The sequence below is a fragment of the Triticum dicoccoides genome, chromosome 7B (genome assembly GCF_002162155.2).
Source record: "Triticum dicoccoides isolate Atlit2015 ecotype Zavitan chromosome 7B, WEW_v2.0, whole genome shotgun sequence".
NCBI lineage: Eukaryota > Viridiplantae > Streptophyta > Magnoliopsida > Poales > Poaceae > Triticum > Triticum dicoccoides.
In genome coordinates, this window is record NC_041393.1 from 81,823,468 (window position 1) to 81,842,452 (window position 18,985).

Here is an 18,985-nt window from a genome sequence, read left to right on the forward strand (position 1 = left end):
CTCCTCGTTTTCGTTGGAGGAGCGTGCCTCGATGTGTTCGGATGATGAGTTTGATACAACCTTGCACCGGAGACCTTTCCTGGTCCCCGCGGCCTTCTTCTTGGCCTTCTTCTCTGGCACCTCATAGGGCGCCAGAAATAGCATCTTCGTTAAGAGAGTCGATGCTGGAACTTCGGGTAGTGGAGCCGGACAGTCGATCCGCTCCGCTATCGCTACCCAGTCTTGTTAAATTGGCATGGAGGCTTAGATTTGTCCCGCGAGCATGCTGGGGAAAGGCATATCTTGCAAAATATAAAAACTTACCGGATTGGCAGGGCGCTTCGTGTTGAGTCCGCGATCTTTGGCTATGGGCGGTGGTACCTCGGTGGCCTTGAACAGCACCTTCCAGACGTCTTCGTGCATCATGTTGAAGAGCTCTCGCAGCGTCTGGTGTTTTTCTGGGTCGAACTCCCACATATTGAAAGCCCGTCTCTGACACGGAAGGATCCATTGGAGGAGCATGACCTGGACCATGTTGACAAGCTTGATTTTCTTGCCTATCATATTTTTTATGCAGGTCTGAAGCCCGGTCAGCTCCACCGATGAACCCCAAGCTAAGCCCTTCTCTTTCCAGGAGGTGAGACGCATGGGGATGCCGGATCAAAACTCGGGGGCCGCCGCCCAGTTGGTGTCGCGCGGCTCGGTGATGTAGAACCACCCCGATTGCCACCCCTTCATGGTCTCCACAAAGGAGCCTTCGGGTCAGGGGACATTGGGCATCTTGCCCACCATGCATGGCACCTCCGCACTCCGCTTGCTGGCCAACCACCACCTTTGGATTCACGTTGAAGGTCTTCAGCCATAGGCCAAAGTGGGGCGTAATGCAGAGGAAGGCCTCACACACGACGATAAACGTCGAGATGTTGAGGATAGAATTGGGGGCCAGATCATGGAAGTCCAGCCCATAATAGAACATAAGTCCGCGGACGAATGGGTGGAGGGGGAATCCCAGTCCAAGGACGAAGTGAGAGAGGAACACTACTCTCTCCTGGGGTTTCGGGGTAGGGACGATTTGCCCCTCAGCCAGAAGCCAGTGCGCGATGTTTGCGGACAGGTATCCGGTCTCCTGAAGCTTTGTGATATCCTCCTCCGTATCGGAGGAGGCCATCCACTTGCTTCCCGCTCCGGACATGCTTGGGATGGCTTTATGGAGAAGGTGAGAACTTGGGTGCTGGAGCTCGAGCGAGGGAGAATGGATGAGCAGAGTAAGAAGAAGGCGTGGATGAAAAAGGGGAATCATTATCTCTTTATAAAGGCGGTAGAAACCATGCGCCTCCCCACTTGCCTGATACAACTCGCTTATTCCCCAAGCGTCGTGTTGATGGCGCGGTTGGATTACCCACACCCGTATTGATGAGAACCCCGTGATAAGGGGACACGATCTTTGCTTCGACAAGACGTGCCAATAAAACCGCCTCGTGATATGTGTAGTAGCAGGTTAAAAAAACGGTTCTATTAATGACCGGGCCACAGTGTGATGTCACGCTATGAAAAGTTGTCAACAGATTAGATTTTTGAAATATTGTGCTCTCTACAGTGGTATGTGGAAATTGTTTTGCAGAGCCGGACACGATCCTTGTGTTCAATATCTTTTATGGAGTATTCGAAGAAGGAACCCGCCTTGCAATGCCGAAGACAATTTGCGCGTCGGACTCATTGATACGTCTCCAACGTATCTATAATTTTTGATTGTTCCATGCTATTATATTACCCGTTTTTTATGTTTACGGGCTTTACTTTACACATTTATACAATTTTTGGGACTAACCTACTAACCGGAGGCCCAGCCCGTATTGCTGTTTTTTTTGCCTATTTCAGTATTTCGAAGAAAAGGAATATCAAACGGAGTCCAAATGCAATGAAACCTTCAGGAGCGTGATTTTTGGAACGAACGTGATCTAGAGGACTTCGAGTGCAAGTCAAGAAGCAGCCGAGGCGGCCACGAGGGTGGAGGGCGCGCCCACCCCTATAGGGCGCGCCCCCTATCTCGTGGGCCCCTCGGGCGGCCACCGAGCTACTTCTTCCTCCTATATATACCCACGTACCCTGAGAACATCAGAACAGACCACGAAAACCTAATTCCACCGCCGCAACCTTCTGTATCCGCGAGATCCCATCTTGGAGCCTTCGTCGGTGCTCCGCCGGAGGGGGAATCGACTACGGAGGGCTTCTACATCAACACCATATCCCCTCCGATGAGTTGTGAGTAGTTTACCATAGACCTTAGGGTCCATAGTTATTAGCTAGATGGCTTCTTCTCTCTTTTTCAATCTCAATACCATGTTCTCCTCGATCTTCTTGGAGATCTATTCCATGTAACTCTTTTTGCAGTGTGTTTGGCGCAATCCGATGAATTGTGGGTTTATGATCAAGTTTATCTATGAGAAATATTTGAATCTCCTCTGAATTCTTTTATGTATGATTGAGTTATCTTTGCAAGTCTCTTCGAATTATCAGTTTGGTTTGGCCTACTAGATTGATCTTTCTTGCAATGGGAGAAGTGCTTAGCTTTGGGTTCAATCTTGCGGTGTCCTTTCCCAGTGACAATAGGGGCAGCAAGGCACGTATTGTATTGTTGCCATCGAGGCTAAAAAGATGGGGTTTATATCATATTGCATGAGTTTATCCCTCTACATCATGTCATCTTTCTTAATGCGTTACTCTGTTCTTTATGAACTTAATACTCTAGATGCATGCTGGATAGCGGTCGATGTGTGGAGTTATAGTAGTAGATGCAGGCAGGAGTCAGTCTACTTGTAACGGACGTGATGCCTATACACATGATCATGCCTAGATAATCTCATAATTATTCGCTTTTCTATCAATTGCTCGACAATAATTTGTTCACGCACCGTAATACTTATGCTCTCGAGAGAAGCCACTAGTGAAACTATGGCCCCCGGGTCTATCTCTTATCATATAAGCTTTTCATCTACTTTTATTTGCATCTTTACTTTTCCAATCTATATTATAAAATACCAAAAATATATTTATCTTATCATACTATCTCTATCAGATCTCACTTTCGCAAGTGGTCGTGAAGGGATTGACAACCCCTTTATTGCGTTGGTTGTGAGTTCTTTGTTTGTTTGTGTAGGTGCGTGGGACTTTTGAGGAGCCTCCTACTGGATTGATACCTTGGTTCTCAAAAACTGAGGGAATTACTTACGCTACTATTGCTGCATCACCCTTTCCTCTTCAAGGAAAACCAACACAAGCTCAAGACGTAGCGAGAAGGATTTCTGGCGCTGTTGCGGGGGAGGTCTTCGCTCAAGTCAAGACATACCAAGTACCCATCACAAACTGATCTCCCTCGCATTTACATTATTTGCCATTTGCCTCTCCTTTTCCTCTTGCCCACTTCACCCTTGCCATTTTATTCGCCCTCTTTTTCCCAATCTCCTCTCTCTTTCTCTTGCTCTCTTCTTCTTCCTCGCTTTTGTTTGCCGTTATGTCTGAAATTGGGGTGATTATCGTCGATATGGACAATAATGATAACTTGGAAAATTCTAATGCTCCTGTTGAAGAACCCCCTATCTTGCATACTAAAAAGTTTCAAATCGGTAGTGGTAACATTATTGGAAAAGGTGTTATTCAAGATTTTTTTCCTTATGCCGGTGCTTTACCTTCTATGGGTGGTTCTATTCTTCGTAGAACTAGTAGTCTTGCAGATGCTATTGCTATGCTTCTAGTTGAGCTTGAAAGACAATTTATGCATATGCATCCTTGCCTACAAAGAATTTTCCTGGAATTTTCTAATATTGAGCATTCTTCTGTTAAGCGCGCCATTACTATCTTTTTGGCTAACGAGTTTAGATTTATAATAAGAGAGGCCAAAGAAATCTTTGTGCACTATAGGGTGGACGCCGGTCGTCCTGCCATAGAGGCGATCCTCTTTGATCAAGAGGAAATTAGGCGTTTTCAATCTTTGGACTATGTTTCTTTTAATGAAAACCTTAGGAAAAAGGTTCCTACCAATGTCCTAATTGATAGAATTTCTGAACTTAATAATGACTTTGCTCTTCGAAACAATGAGCTAGGATACTCTCTTGAGTATAGGCTCACGAAATTCTGCCAAAAGAATGCTTATAATGATGAATTAGTTGTGCAATATGAAGGGCCAAAGGAGGAACCCATCCCTCCTGTGATTGATCTTGGGGACTTTTGTCCCATTAAATTTAGCCCTTTCGATTACTTTTGCTTGCCTCAAAGAAAACTTGATGCTGAACATAGAGAATATGAGATGAGTTTTCAAGATCTATCTTATTATTATGGCACTACTTAGATCTATCCTCGCTTTTATGCCTAACTAGGGGCGTTAAACGATAGCGCTAGTTGGGAGGCAACCCAATTTTATTTGTGTCTTTTGTATTTGTTTATGTTTAGTAATAAATTTTGCATCTACCTTTTGTTTAGATGTGTTTTTATGTTTTAATTAGTGTTTGTGCCAAGTAGAACCTATAGGATAACCTATGGTGATAGTTAATTTGATTCTGCTGAAAAACAGAAACTTTGCACTCACGAAATTAGTTTTGTTAATTCACAGAAACATGCTATTGCGTTGATTCTTTTTTCTGTAGATCAATAGACACATTTCCCAGGACTTCCTATTTTGGTAGGATTTTTAGAGTTTCATAAGTATCCGTGGGTTACAGATTGCTACAGACTGTTCTGTTTTTGACAGATTCTGTTTTTCGTGTGTTGTTTGCTTATTTTGATGCATCTATAGCTAGTATTAAGTGGTATGAACCATAGAAAACTTGGAATACAGTAGGTTTAACACCAATATAAATAAAGAATGAGTTCATTAAAGTACCTTATGTGGTGGTTTTGCTTTCTTTCACTAACGGAGCTTATGAGAATTCCTGTTGAGTTTTGTGTTGTGAAGTTTTCAAGTTTTGGGTAAAGATTTGATGGATTATGGAATAAGGAGTGGCAAAATCCTAAGCTTGGGGATGCCCATGGAACCCCAAGATATTCAAGAATAGCCAAAATCCTAAGCTTGGGGATGCCCCGGGAAGGCATCCCCTCTTTCGTCTTCGTTCATCGGTAACTTTACTTGGAGCTATATTTTTATTCGCCACATGATATGTGTTTTGCTTGGAGCGTGTTGTATGATATTAGTCTTTGCTTTTTAGTTTACCACAATCATCCTTGCTGTACACACCTTTTGGGAAGAAGCCCACTTGATTAGAATTTATTAGAATAATCTATGTGCTTCACTTATATCTTTTGAGCTAGATAGTTTTTGCTCTAGTGCTCCACTTATATCTTTTAGAGCACGGCGGTGGCTTAATTTTGTAGAAATTGTTTTTCTCTCATGCTTCACTTATATTATTTTGAGAGTCTCTTATAACAGCATGGTATTTGCTATGGTTATAAAATTGGTCCTAGAATGGTAGGCATCCAAGTTGGGTATAATAAAAACTATCATAGAAAGTGAATTGGATGCTATGATCAATTTGATACTTGATAATTGTTTTGAGATATGGAGGTAGCGATATTAAAGTTATGCTAGTTGGGTGATTATGAATTTAAAGAATGCTTGTGTTGAAGTTTGTGACTCCCGTAGCATGCACGTATGGTGAACTGCTTTGTGATGAAGTTGGAGCACAATTTTCTTTATTGATTGTCTTCCTTATGAGTGGAGGTCGGGGACAAGCGGTGGTCTTTTCCTACCAATCTATCCCCCTAGGAGCATGCACGTAATACTTTGTTTTTGATGACTTGTAGATTTTTGCAATAAGTACATGAGTTCTTTTTTACTAATGTTGACTCCATGGATTATACGCACTCTCACCCTTCCACCATTGCTATCCTCTCTTGTGCCGCGCAACTTTCGCCGGTACCATACACCCACCATGTACCTTCCTCAAAACAGCCACCATACCTACCTATTATGGCATTTCCATAGCCATTCCGAGATATATTGCCATGCAACTTTCCACCGTTGCGTTTATATGACACGCATCATCATTGTCATATTGCTCTTTGCACGATCATGTAGTTGACATCGTATTTGTGGCAAGGCCACCTTCATAATTTTCATACATGTCGCTCTTGATTCATTGCATATCCCGGTACACCGCCGGAGGCATTCATATAGAGTCATATCTTGTTCTAAGTTTTGAGTTGTAATTCTTGAGTTGTAAGTAAATAAAAGTGTGATGATCTTCATTATTAGAGCATTGTCCTAGTGAGGAAAGGATGATGGAGACTATGATTCCCCCACAAGTCGGGATGAGACTTTGGACTAAAGAAAAAAAAAGAGAAAGGCCAAAAAGAAAGAAAAAAGGAAGGCCAAAGAAAAAAAAAGAAAAAAAGAGAAAAAAAGAAAAAAGAAAAAAATGAGAGAAAAAGAGAGAAGGGACAATGCTACTATCCTTTTACCACACTTGTGCTTCAAAGTAGCACCATGATCTTCATGATAGAGAGTCTCCTATGTTGTCACTTTCATATACTAGTGGGAATTTTTCATTATAGAACTTAGCTTGTATATTCCAATGATGGGCTTCCTCAAAATGCCCTAGGTCTTCGTGATCAAGCGAGTTGGATGCACACCCACTTAGTTTCTTTTGTTGAGCTTTCATACATTTATAGCTCTAGTGCATCCGTTGCATGGCAATCCCTACTCACTCACATTGATATCTATTAATGGGCATCTCCATAGCCCGTTGATACGCCTAGTTGATGTGAGACTATCTTCTCTTTTTTGTCTTCTCCACAACCACCATTCTATTCCACATATAGTGCTATGTCCATGGCGTCATGTATTGCGTGAAAGTTGAAAATTTTTAAGATTACTAAAGTACGAAACAATTGCTTGGCTTGTCATCGGGGTTGTGCATGATTAAATACTTTGTGTGATGAAGATAGAGCAACAACCAAACTATATGATTTTATAGGGATAACTTTCTTTAGCCATGTTATTTTGAGAAGACATGATTGCTTGATTAGTATGCTTGAAGTATTACTTTTTCTTATGTCAATATGAATTTTTATTTTGAATCATTTGGATCTGAACATTCATGCCACAATAAAGAAAATTACATTGAGAAATATGCTAGGTAGCATTCCACATCAAAAATTCTGTTTTTATCATTTACCTACTCGAGGACGAGCAGGAATTAAGCTTGGGGATGCTTGATACGTCTCCAACGTATGGGCTTCATTTTACACATCTATATCATTTTTGAGACTAATCTACTAACCGTAGGCCCAGCCCGTATTGCTATTTTTTTCCTATTTCAGTATTTCGAAGAAAAGGAATATCAAACGGAGTCCAAATGCAATGAAACCTTCGGGAGCGTGATTTTTGGAACGAACGTGATCCAGAGGACTTGGAGTGCAAGTCAAGAAGCAGCCGAGGCGGCCACGAGGGTGGAGGGCACGCCCACCCCTATAGGGCACGCCCCCTATCTCGTGGGCCTCTTGGGAAGCCACCGACCTACTACTTCCTCCTATATATACCCACGTACCCCGAGAACATCATAAGAGACCACAAAAACCTAATTCCACTACCGCAACCTTCTGTATCCGCGAGATCCCATCTTGGAGCCTTCGCCGGTGCTCCGCCGGAGGGGGAATCGACCACGGAGGCCTTCTACATCAACACCATAGCCCCTCCAATGAGTTGTGAGTAGTTTAGCACAGACCTTCGGGTCCATAGTTATTAGCTAGATGGCTTCTTCTCTCTTTTTGGATCTCAATACCATGTTCTCCTCGATCTTCTTGGAGATCTATTCCATGTAACTCTTTTTGCGGTGTGTTTGTCGAGATCCGATGAATTGTGGGTTTATGATCAAGTTTATCTATGAGAAATATTTGAATCTCCTCTGAATTCTTTTATGTATGTTTGAGTTATCTTTGCAAGTCTCTTCGAATTATCAGTTTGGTTTGGCCTACTAGATTGATCTTTCTTGCAATGGGAGAAGTGCTTAGCTTTGGGTTCAATCTTGTGGTGTCCTTTCCCGGTGATAATAGGGGCAGCGAGGCACGTATTGTATTGTTTCCATCGAGGAAAAAAAGATGGGGTTTATATCATATTGCATGAGTTTATCCCTCTACATCATTTCATCTTTCTTAATGTGCTACTCTGTTCTTTATGAACTTAATAGTCTAGATGCATGCTGGATAGCGGTCGATGTGTGGAGTTATAGTAGTAGATGCAGGCAGGAGTCGGTCTACTTGTCACGGACGTGATGCCTATATACATGATCATGCCTAGATAATCTCATAATTATTCGCTTTTCTATCAATTGCTCGACAGTAATTTGTTCACCCACCGTAATACTTATGCTCTCGAGAGAAGCCACTAGTGAAACCTATGGCCCCCGGGTCTATCTCTAATCATATAAGCTTTTCATCTACTTTTATTTGCATCTTTACTTTTCCAATCTATATTATAAAATACCAAAAATATATTTATCTTATCATACTATCTCTATCAGATCTCACTTTTGCAAGTGGCTGTGAAGGGATTGACAACCCCTTTATTGTGTTGGTTGCGAGTTCTTTGTTTGTTTGTGTAGGTGCGTGGGACTTTTGAGGAGCCTCCTACTAGATTGATACCTTGGTTCTCAAAAACTGAGGGAAATACTTACGCTACTATTTCTGCATCACCCTTTCCTCTTCAAGGAAAACCAACGCAAGCTCAAGACGTAGCACTCATCGTCATTGAAGCCTGGTTCAGGGGCTATTGAGGGAGTCCCGGATTAGGGGGTCCTCGGAAAGCCGGACTATGTACTTGTGCCGGACTGTCGGACTATGAAGATACAAGATTGGAGACTTTGTCCTGTGTCCGGGTGGGACTCTCCTTTGCGTGGAAGGCAAGCTTGGCAATTCGGATATGTAGATTTCCTTCTCTGTAACCGACTCTGTGTAACCCTAACCCCCTCCGGTGTCTATATAAACTGGAGGGTTTAGTCCGGAGGACGACAACAATCATAACCATAGGCTAGATTCTAGGGTTTAGCCTCTATGATCTCGTGCTAGATCAACTCTTGTAATACTCATATCATCAAGATCAATCAAGAAGGAAGTAGGGTATTACCTCCATAGAGAGGGCCCGAACCTGGGTAAACATCGTGTCCCTCGCCTCCTGTTACCATTAGCCTTAGACGCACAGTTCGGGACCCCCTACCTGAGATCCGCCGGTTTTGACACCGACAGTGCCATTGAGAATAATTAATCATAATATTATCTAGGAGTTTAGTAGCTTCTCCTAAAGTGATTTCCATAAAAGTGCCTCCCGCGGCCGAAACTAAAAGATTTCTAGAAGCAAAATTCAATTCGGCATAATTTTTTTGTATAATCATCCATAAATTCAAACCATGTGTAGGGCAATTGCGTATCATTAATTTCATTCTCTACCAAGCTTTTGCAACATGTTCATGATCAAGTTGCTTAAAATTCATAATATCGTTTCTAAGAGAGATGATCTTAGCGGGAGGAAATACTTACAGATAAAAGCATCTTTGCACTTATTCCATGAATCAATACTATTTTTAGGCAAAGACGAAAACCAAGTTTTAGCACGATCTCTAAGTGAAAACGGAAATAGCTTCAATTTAACAATATCATTATCCACATCTCTCTTCTTTTGCATATTGCACAAATCAACAAAGTTGTTTAGATGTGTAGCGGCATCTTCACTAGGAAGGCCAGAGAATTGATCTTTCGTGACAAGATTCAACAAAGCAACATTAATTTCACAAGATTCAACATCGGTAATAGGAGCAATCAGGTTGCTAAGAAAATCATTATTGTTGGTATTGGAAAAATCACACAATTTAGTATTATCTTGAGCCATCGTGACAAACAATCCAACACACAAGCACACAAGAGGCAAGCGAAAAAGAGGCGAACGGGAAAAAGAGGGCGAATAAAATGGCAAGGGTGAAGTGGGGGAGAGGAAAACGAGAGGCAAATGGCAAATAATGTAATGCGAGGGATAAGAGTTTGTGATGGGTACTTGGTATGTCTTGACTTGTGCGTAGACTCCCCGACAACGGCGCCAGAAATCCTTCTTGCTACCTCTTGAGCATGCGTTGGTTTTCCCTTGAAGAGGAAAGGGTGATTTGCGTAAGTATTTACCTCAGTTTTTGAGAACCAGGGTATCAATCTAGTAGGAGGCTACACTCAAATCCCCGTACCTGCACAAACAAATAAGAACCTTGCAACCAACGCGTTAAAGGGGTTGTCAATCCCTTCACGGCCACTTGCAAAAGTGAGATCTGATAGAGATAATAAGATAAATATTTTGGTATTTTTATGATATAGATTGGAAAGTAAAGATTGCAAAATAAAATAGATCGGACACTTATATGAAGGAAAATAGACTCGGGGGACATAGGTTACTAGTGGCTTCTCTCAAGATAGCATAAGTATTACGGTGGGTGAACAAATTACTGTCAAGCAATTGATAGAAAAGTGCATAGTTATGAGAATATCTAGGCATGATCATGTATGTAGACATCACGTCCACGACAAGTAGATCGAAACGATTCTGCATCTACTACTATTACTCCACACATCGACCACTATCCAGCATGCATCTAGAGTATTAAGTTCATAAGAACAGAGTAACACATTAGGCAAGATGACATGATGTAGAGGGATAAACTCAAGAAATATGATATAAACCCCATCTTTTTATCCTCGATGGCAACAATACAATACGTGCCTTGCTGCCCCTGCTGTCACTGGGAAAGGACACCGCAAGATTGAACCCAAAGCTAAGCACTTCTCCCATTGCAAGAAAGATCAATCTAGTAGGCCAAACCAAGCTGATAATTCGAAGAGACTTGCAAAGATAACAAATCATACATAAAATAATTCAGAGGAGATTCAAATATTGTTCATAGATAATCTTGATCATAAACCCACAATTCATCGGATCTCGACAAACACACCGCAAAATGAATTACATTGAATAGATCTCCAAGAAGATCGAGGAGAACTTTGTATTGAGATCCAAAGAGAGAGAAGAAGCCATCTAACTAATAACTATGGACCCGAAGGTCTGAAGTAAACTACTCACACATCATCGGAGAGGCTATGGTGTTGATGTAGAAGCCCTCCGTGATCGATTCCCCCTCTGGCGGAGCACCGGAAAAGGCCCCAAGATGGGATCTCACGGGTACAGAAGGTTGTGGCGGTGGAAATAGGGTTTCGTGGTGCTGTCGGATGTTTTCAAGGTATATGAGTATATATAGGCGAAAGAAGTCGGTCAGGGGAGCCACGAGGGGCCCACGAGGGTGGGGGCGCGCCTCCCTGCCTCGTGGCCGCCTCGTTGCTTCCTTGATGTCCACTCCAAGTCTGTTGGATTGCATTTGTTCCAAAAACGTCTCTCCCGGAGGTTTCATTCCGTTTGGACTCTGTTTGATATTCCTTTTCTATGAAACACTGAAATAGGAAAAAAATAGCAATTTGGACTGGGCCTCCGGTTAATAGGTTAGTCCCAAAAGTAGAATAAAAGTGTATAATAAAGGCCATTAAACATCCAAAACAAATAATATAATAGCATGGAACAATAGAAAATTATAGATATGTTGGAGACGTATCACTCTCCTCCTCCTCCTCCTCCCCCCTTCTCCTTGTTGGAATGGGAAAGGGGGGGCGAAACCTACTTGGAGTAGGATTGCCCCCCCCCCCTTGGCGCGCCTCCTTCCCTGGCCGGCCTCCTCCTCCCTCCCTCCTTTATATATGGGGGAGGGGGCACCCCATAGACACACAAGTTGATCAAGTTGATCTTTTAGCCGTGTGCGGTGCCCCCCCTCCACAGATTTCCACCTCGGTCATATCGTCGTAGTGCTTAGGCGAAGCCCTGCGCCAGTAACTTCATCATCGCTGTCACCACGCTGTCGTGCTAACGGAACTCTCCCTCGGTCTCAGCTGGATCTAGAGTTCGAGAGACGTCACCGAGCTGAACGTGTGCATATCGCGAAGGTGCCGTGCGTTCGGTACAGACGTTCGACTACATCAACCACGTTACATAACGCTTCCGCTTTCGGTCTATGAGGGTACGTGGACACACTCTCCCCCGTTGCTATGCATCACCTAGATAGATCTTGCGTAATCGTAGGAACTTTTTTTGAAATTACGGCGTTCCCCAACACAGTGACGCGGGGATGCTGTGTTGAACCATCCGACCACACAATACGGATCAGACGACTCATGACCCTACTAATTTTCCTTAGGGAAATCAGTCTGATGACGAAAGCTTCAATTTTCTAAAGGGTATCTCGACCAACACTTTCTTTTGGCCCAGAAAATATCAGAACTAATTATTTGGGATGAACACACCAGTATAGCCCGTATAGCGATTCTATTCTTCTCACGAGGTGGCATTGATGAGGAACCAACCTGCCACCGCTCGTCCATTCCCCTTCACAAACCCTCGATGACGCACTGTGTCATTGGCCGTTGACGGCCCCTGCCCAACCAGAGGTGGCAATGCCGCAGCTCCCTGATCCATTCCCCTTTCCAAACCCTCGCTCCACCAGAGAGTGATTTACACAAGACCACCACACTTAGGGCTAGTGTAAGAACTTGGTACCACATTTGTGTCAGGGCACAAAAAACCACCGAAATTGTGCCTAATCTGTAACGCAGAGCACTAATGCTTGGATTTGGTCGCGAAAACAGCCAAACCGACAAGTAGGGCCCACCTATCAGGCTGACTTGGCGAAGACTATAAATTTTGACCAACTGATGTGGAATGAGATGTGGTCCCCACCCGTCAGTGACTAGACAATCATCTTCTTCACATCTCTCTTGCTATGAGGCATTTCATCGAACAGATTTTGTGCGTCTATCCAATTGCTCTTCGAGAGCCACTGGAGCATCGCCCTTGAGAAAAAGGGTTTCCCCCGCTTTATATTATAAAGCACAACCGCAATACATCCGAGAGACGATACAAACTCACGCCACCAACGCACACAACATACACACCCAAGGCAAGATACAAAGGTGCCGGGCACCGAAACACCACTCCTCTAACCACCAAGCTAACTATGAATATGCAAAGGAGACCGCTTGGAGCCAACGGAGACCTCCATCATGAACCACCATGGAGAGGCACTACTGCAGGATGTTGCTAATGCGACACTACGATCAGAGACCCTTCGAGAAACTGTATGCGGTGCAATAATCGCAAACGGTGGTGTCAGAGAACCGTCAAAAATGCCTAAAACGTTTGCGATGATGGATGCATCAAACACGGTTCAGATTTTAGTTGCATGTGCGATGCAGGGCATACGATTCAGTTCAATTAACTATTTGCGATGAGGAGGAACAAAAGAAACGGGCAGCCAGATGAAGGCATGTGCGATACACGGCATACGGTTCACTCGGATGAACTGTTTGTGATGAGGAGGAACAACAGAAACGGACAGCTAGATAAAGGTGTGTGCGATTGAGGGCATACGCTTCAGAAGTATTAACTGTTTGCGATTAGGCAACAAAACAGAAACGGTCAGCCAGATCAAAGGTGTGTGCGATTGATGGCATACACTTCACATAGATAAACTGTTTGCGATTAGCCACAACAAACAGAAAAAGTTAGATAGATCAACGTGTGTGCGCTAGACGGGCACACATTCTAATTAAAAGAAGCGTGCGCGATGGTAATAACGAGCGCACACAGCTCTTGGAACAAGACATGTACTGACATTGCCGATTGCGGTGCACCAAATGCCACGTACGCATCCGAGAAAGCGTGCCCGTGTTACGCTGTCCGGGAACAGTGCCACACTTAGAAATTATAGAACCATCAATAAATTTTGATCCTGCGTCCCGTCACCTTCCAAATTACATACCTGTTCACACCGATGAAAACCTAAACAGTTTCCCACTTAGGAGCGTATTAGTACTCAGTTATAAATACTATACTATGCTAAGATGACTGCACATTCCTTCCTCACCTCCTCATCCACAAAAGCAAATAAGTCATTCAGCATCGTTCTCTTGCGTCTGCCATGGCCAGATTGAGTTCTCGATCGAGAGATTACCACCATGGAGAGGCGACCATGGAAGCGGAAGCACGAGAGATGTCCCACTTAGCCGCGAAAGCAGCCGACATGTCCCGCCACGCCGCCGAAGCAGCATGGAGGTCTCGCCGCGCGGCTGAAGCAGCACGGAGGTCCCGCCGCACCGTCGATGTAGTAGACTAGTCTGGTCGCGCCGGGAAGCAGCAGAGATGTCCCACCATGCCGTGAATGTAGCAAATGTCCTCCCGCGCTGCGGCGGACTTGGAAAATCTCTCGCGGGCAGGCGAGGACTCTTACAGGCGCATGCATGCGATCGTCATAGCCAGTTGGATCAGATCTCTGGCTAGATGAAGCTGCAGGACGAGTTGATTGCCTCGTTTGAAAAACTCCGGGCCAAACACGACCTGTTGAGGGCGAAGATCGCCGGAAGGGCGGAGCAGGCGGAGGAGACTACTGCCTTGTTGAAGAGGACGGGCGTCATCATCAAGAAACTTATGGACGAGAATGCCATGCTCCGCATCGAGCGCGAAAGGTTGGTGGAGGAATCCGCGGTTGCTTCGGAGCAGCGTATTAAGGACATGAAACTGATGAAAGAGATCACCGCCGCGCGCGGCGAGAACTAGTCTCCGCGACCTGCAGCGCATCAAGAAAGTAGAGATCAGCGAGCCAAATCGTTGTATGCGTCTTCCTTCTTATTTTGCCCTTGTGTATTTCGGGCGTAGCCGCATGTGGCTTTTTTAGTTATCTTTCTAGATATGTAAGACAATTATTATCCACTGTCATCGTCCTTATATTCATCGTACTTGCTATAAGTCACAGTCGATGCTATGTAGGTCCGTCGGATCTTACATCAAGATCCGTGCAAAACTATCTTTTCAGATTTTCACTTTTCTCTCTTAAATCTCAGTCTAGTGAGACATAGCCATGCTGTGAAACAGGGGCTCGGGCGCCATTAATGGAGACGTTGGGAGGGAGGTGCGCAGCGGATAGAGGTCAAAGGGCTCTCCTCCCGATGAGCACGCGCAGGGGTATGATCGCACGCCTCCCGTACTCAAATAGCTACCCCGCACAACACCTCCTAGCCAATAAAAAAGGGATGTGTGGCGGCACGTAATTGGTAAGTAAAACGCCCACAGTTTCAATAATAGTTGTGTTTCCGATTTGTAACGTGACAACACTTGTTCCAAAATGACTTTGTTGATTTTTAATGTGTGCGCCTTCACAAATCGGACAGAAAAATTACCACAACATGTTGGTGCCAATGTCATGACACCATGCCAAGTTTCATGATTTTCAGGCGTGTTTTGGATTTATAGGAATTAAAAACAAAGTTTCTCAATCTTTTCGGTCGAGTCACGACGCCCAGATGTTTGAATTTCATTCTCATTTCTTGCATGGGACCTAGAAATTCACCCAAGGACACACATGTGATTTTTCAACCAACTTTGGTGCACTGGAGCTTGTGCTTGTAGTTCAAATTTGAATTATGGACATTAAATGCCCAGAAATTCAATTAATGTACAAAAATGGCCAAACGAACCCGGAATAATAACAAAATTTAGCACGATAATTCAATTTGGTCTAATCTACCTGTGTAAACAAATTAAGGCGGGAGAAGGCAATACATGTACGTATGTCGTTTCGCACACGGAGGTGACACATTCCCTCTCGAAACCACGAGCCTTCTTGAGAGAAGCTCCAATTTGCAAGCAGCTTATACCAAAGCTTGTCCCAATTCGGCCAAAAAAATTACCGCAGCATGTTGGTGCCATGTCATACCACCATGCCAAGTTTCATGATTTTCAGCCATGTTTTGGATTTACATGAATTAAAAAACCGAGTTTCTCAATCTTTCCGGCTGAGCCACGACGCCCAGATGTTTGAATTTCATTCCCATTTCTTGCATGGGACCTTGAAATTCACCCAAGGACACGCATGTGATTTTTCAACCAACTTTGGTGCACTAGAGCATGTGCTTGTAGTTCAAATTTGAATTATGCACATTCAATGCCCAGAAATTCAAATAATGTATAAAAAGGCCAAACGAACCCGGAATTAATGTATACAAAAACTAAATACATGCTTGGAAAACATCCTGGCATGGTGCCATGGTTTTGCCTCACCGTGCCCTAGTAAAAATTTGAGAATGTTTTCCTTATGTCGTAATGCACGCCTTTCATAAATCAAGTTTCATGGCTTCGAGGGGGAAATCGCCAAGATTGAAGGAGGGGTCCAAATTTCCTTTGTCCTTTGTCCGTGAGTTTTTTCTATGATAAACATACACCCTGCAAATCACCACATTCAAATTTGACACTTTCCGTGTTCATTTACCATATTTAGGGGATTATTTGCGTTCTCTAGGCATTAATGCACATAATTCAAATTCGAACAATCGGTGCATGAAAAGGTGCACAAGAAAGGTTTGGAAAAACATCCTCGTCCCATTTAGTAAATTCTCATGCCTTTTTCAAGGAATGGACAAATATTTCAAGGAAATCTGTGGCAATAGTCAACCATAAACACGTCGTTTACTGGGTAACAACTATACAAAATATGAAATAAATGCTTGAAAAACATGACGCCTGGCGTGGTGCCATGGTATGGCCTCACCATGCCCTGGTAAAAATTTGAGAATGTTATCCTTATGTCATCATGCACGCCTTTCATAAATCGAACCATCACCGAGGAAGTTCCATGGTTTCGAGGGGTAAATCTCCAAGATTGAAGGAGGATCCAAATTTCCTGTGTTCTTTGTCCATGAGTTTTTTCTATGATGAACATACACCCTGTAAATCACCACATTCAAATTTGACACTTTTCCGTGTTCATTTACCATATTTAGGGGATTATTTGCATTCTCTATGCATTAACGCACATAATTCAAATTCAAACAATCGGTGCATGAAAAGGTGCACAAGAACTGTCTGGAAAACCATCCTTGTGCCATTTAGTAAATTCTCATGCCTTTTACAAGGAATGGACAGATATTTCGAGGAAATATATGGCAATATATAGTCAACCATAAACCCGTCGTTTACTAGGTATACAAAAAATGAAATAAATGCTTGAAAAACATGACGCCTGGCGTGGTGCCATGGTATGGCCTTACCATGCCCTGGTAAAAATTTGAGAATGTTATCCTTATGTCGTCATGCACGCCTTTCATAAATCGAACCATCACCGAGGAAGTTTCATGGTTTCGAGAGGGAAATCACCAAGATTGAAGGGGGGTCCAAATCTCCTTTGTCCTTTGTCCATGAGTTTTTTTCTAAGATGTACATACACCCTGCAAATCACTACATTCAAATTTGTCACTTTTCTGGGTTCATTTACCATATTTAGGGGATTATGTGCATTTTCTAGGAATTAATGCACATAATTCAAGTTCAAACAATCGGTGCATGAAAGGGTGCACAAGAATGGTTTGTAAAACGATGCTCGTGCCATTTAGTAAATTCTCATGCCTTTTACAAGGAATGGACAGATATTTCGATGAAATGTGTGGCAATAGCCAACCACAAACGTTTGTATATTGGGTTTTCAACTATAGAAAAATGAAATAAATGATTGAAAAACATGACGCCTGGCTTGGAGCCATGGTACGCCCTCACCATGCCCTGGTGAAAATTTGAAAAGGTTTGGCTTATGTCGTCATGCACGCCCTTCATAAATCGAACCATCGCCGGGGAAGTTCCATGCTTTCGAGAGAGAAATCACCAAGATTGAAGGGGAATCCAAATTTTATTTGTTTTTTGCCCTGGAGTTTTTTTCTACGAAGAACATACACCCTACAAATCATCGTGTTCAAATTTGGTATTTTTCCGGGCTCATTTACCATATTTGAGGGATTATGTGCATTTTCTAGGCATTTGGCGCATATAAATCCAATCCAGCTACAGCTGCACAGATGTGATGTGAGGGACGTAAATTGCCGTTCGATCACGGCGCATCCTATGGTGCACACGTGCGATCCCCGTGGCTGGGGTTCCGGCCAATCATAACGCGCAACACACAATAGCCTCAACGCACACTGTTTCCGGAAGCGACCAGGATGAACCGTGTGCGATAATGAATGAGCAAAATTGTAAGGTAAGCCAAATTTCCTTTGTGGTTTGTCATTGAGCTCTTAAAAACCACCGCAATGTACGGCTGCCCGGCTCCTCCGTCCGAGAGCTCTCTCCAAGCGTCGTTCATGGCACCGCCGCGCACAGTAACCAATAAGGAAGTGACGGCATCCCGCCACGCCGCGTTCCTCGCCACCCGCGACCTTCATCACCGCCGGCGGCCATAGAGTTATGTGGGCGGACTTTTGAGGCTGCCATGGCCGAATGGGCGGTGGATCTAGAGGTGGCCAAAGCCGCACAGGAGGATTGGAAAAGGCAGAAAGCAGTCAAGAAAAGAGAGTCCCATCGCCGCAAGAAAGAAGAGGCCGCACGCCGTGATGACGAGAGCTTGGCAGAGATCAAAGCAGGGTTGGCTAGCACCTACAAGGCCGGGAAGGAGAACGCCGATGTCTGGCCAGCATGCCCTGATGGCAGCATGTGAGAAGTAGTTTGAGTTTGTAGTATTAGAGCAAATTACCAGTAGTACTTCAAGTTTGCAGTATTAACGTACAATGAGCATACTTTGAGGGCTTTGAGCGTTGATTAGCATGTGTGACTGTGTGCGCTTTTTGTGTTAATCATTAGAAGATCACAAAACACACGGTTTCTATATCGTACTCGTGTGCGTTTTTTTGCTTGACCGAAAAAAATCGACTACACGTGTACATTTTTTTGAGACGGGAACTGCCAATTTTCTGTTTTCTCGCACATGAGTATTTTACGCACTTCGTCTGCATTGTGTGTTTCCCCCGCCCAAGTTTCAAGTTTCGCAGGAAATTTTCATTAGGCGCGTGATTTCAGAATTTATTCCTCCAACCACATCCCCACCCATCAAATTTCCTCAATATCTCC